This window comes from Abrus precatorius, unplaced genomic scaffold, assembly GCF_003935025.1.
Source record: "Abrus precatorius isolate BTA unplaced genomic scaffold, Abrus_2018 Scaffold3, whole genome shotgun sequence".
NCBI lineage: Eukaryota > Viridiplantae > Streptophyta > Magnoliopsida > Fabales > Fabaceae > Abrus > Abrus precatorius.
Genome location: NW_020874373.1, coordinates 11,251,935 through 11,254,857, shown reverse-complemented (window position 1 = coordinate 11,254,857; position 2,923 = coordinate 11,251,935).

The window sequence follows — 2,923 nt, the reverse complement described above, 5'->3', positions numbered from 1 at the left end:
GAAATAATAAAAATATAATAGATTTAAAATAAAAAAAGTCATAATTTCAAATATAATAAATCAAACAAAATCTACTCTTCTCCGGTCTAAAAGGTAAGACATCAAGTCTTATTAGAAGAATACAATAATTTAATTGAAGAAAATTATTGTACCAAAGATTTACATTCTATTATATTTATTTTATCAAAATCTATATATTAAGTTATTCTTAAACCCTCTTTTTCTTTCAATAATCTAGCATAATATATATTTATTTATATAAAATTTTATTAAGATTAAATTTTTTTTTACGTAAACATCTTATTTAAGTAATGGATATAGAAGAGAAATAGGGGAAATTTTTTTAAAAAAATATAATATAACTTAGTTCAAATTTTGAGAAAAAAAAAGTTATTATAGTTTTTCCTATTTTTATCCTCTAGTTTAATATTGCAAGATATAAAAGAAAAAAACACTAATTTATAATTTTCAAAATATACCAACAAAATTAATTTTAAAATTTTATTTTTATTTTTTTATTAATATTTATAAAAAGGTAATGATATATTACTATTATTTTATTTTCTCTCTAACTAATCAAACAAGAAAACTCCCCTTCCCCTTCCTTTTCAAAACTCAATTAAACTAAACAAAGAGACCTTTTCAATTTTACTTTTCTTTTCTCCTCTTCTCTCAGCTCTGTTAAAATTGTTTCTTTCTCCTTTCTTCCTTTTCAACTACACGTAATAATTTAACCAATATTAGATACCAACAATTTATTGCTCAGTTAGCCAATTTGATATTACAATATTTTTTAATAATTAAATTAATATTTCAAACCACTTTCAATTTCGATGACTTTAAAGAGTTTCCATTAATTACATTTATAATTCCTTTTCTTTCATTATTCTAATTTTTAGACAGTGCAAACAATAAGATTCATTGTTATTATAGTGATACCAACTAGTTTTTTACTTAAACATTTAGTTTTTTTTTTAAAATCTTACACTTATAATGTAACAAACTAAAATGTCACCATATATTAAATTTTTTTTATTGAACTATGTCATTAATAAAGATAAAGATCGTTGAATTAAAAAAAAACTAAAACTAAAAAAAATTAAGATTTCACAAAAATATGAAGACTAAGAATATATTTAAATCTTAACTTTGATTAAAAAGAAAAAAGAGTACAATATAACAGCACAAAGTACACATAAACTAAATATTTGGATTATTTGTTATATTGAAGTACGAGAGCTTTGATTCTTCTTCTTTTTCAGCATTCCCTTATCATTTAAAGTACAAAACATGTCTGATGTTGGCAGTCCACACTGCAAACATTATGGAAGGACAAGGAAAGGAACCCCATAACCACTCTGCAATATGTCACATGCAATTCTTCTCTTGTTTTGGTGCTTCACTACAACACATGCTTTTTTATTTCATGCATATATGCTAATATTGCTCATTCTTTCCTGTTAACCATTTCTATGTTTCTTGCTATATATTGCTTTTCCAATTCCAACCTTTGTTTTAACTCTATTACTATTAAAGTTAGACTACATTCCTTTCATAGAAAAACATATTATTCAAGTGAGCACCTGCATCAAGACATGGAATGGATTATCATGATAAGGTTTGAACTTTGAATGATTCAAGGTCGTGTAAGGCTTCAAAAACTAGACATTTGCTTCTTAAGGTTTTTGGGTACTTAAAGGTCTTTTGTTAAAATTTTATATTTATACTTAACGAAAAAAAAGTTTTTGTTATATTCATTCTTTTAAGGTTGAGTTTAAGTATTTATAAATAAATAAATTATAAAAAATATATATTTATCATATTAAAGTTATAAAATATAATAAATATTTTTTAATAAAATTTTATTATTATATTATTAATTTTTTTAGTGCTAAGAATTGAGGTTAACATTTAAAAAATATATAAATTTATATTTTCAATCAATTTTATTTATTGTTTATTTAAGTTATTAAATGAATTTTTATTTAAAAAAATTGTTAATTTTTTTGTCCTTAAAATTAAATTATATTGTTATTTGTTTCTGACTTTATACTTAATTTAATGTCATAATTCTCTAATAATCCTATCACTTAAAGATTTTATTAACATTTGTTTCAATTACTCATAATTTGATGCTATAAATGACAAAAAAAACTATTATTTTATGAGTAAGTTGAAGCTCATTATCATAAGATGGTTAAGGATCGTCCCAAGTTAATGATATTTAATGGAGAGGCAAATTTGTTAAATTAAAAAACAAGGAATTAAAAATTGAGAGATTAAAGTTAAATAAACACTACAATTAGAAGACTAAAAGTATAATTAAGTCAAAATTAAAGGTATATAAATTGCACAGTTTGTTAGTTCAACGTGAAATAAAACTTAGGATTGTAGAACATGTTCTATCAATTATAAAGAAAGCTGGCAATGAACATGGAAAAAAGAAGAAGAAGAAAAGACACACATATATATATATATACAATAAACTCTTTACAGAAAAACAGCGAGCTTCTTGAAAACGGTCCCAAATAAATATGAGGGCTTCACCATATTTTCATTTTCATTGATTAGTGACATTGACATGCTTCTTCTATCTGCATCTTCTTGCCTCTGCAAGCATCATCTATATTTCGCGTCTCTTTCTGAAGGAAATAACCTACTTGTTTATTTCATCTTTTAACAATACATATTAGTTTATAAGATAATATACTATTTAAGAACACTAAGAGATCAATAATTAAGCATTTTTAAATCAATAAATTTTATTTTAGGGACTTTAATTTTCTACGGCAAAAAAAATCTAAGTTATATTGCAATTTTTTCTTTCTAAATATCAACATAATTAAATCTTATATCCATGACATAATGACCATTGAAAAGACTATATATATGTCATGATGTCAACACTGATTAATGATGATGA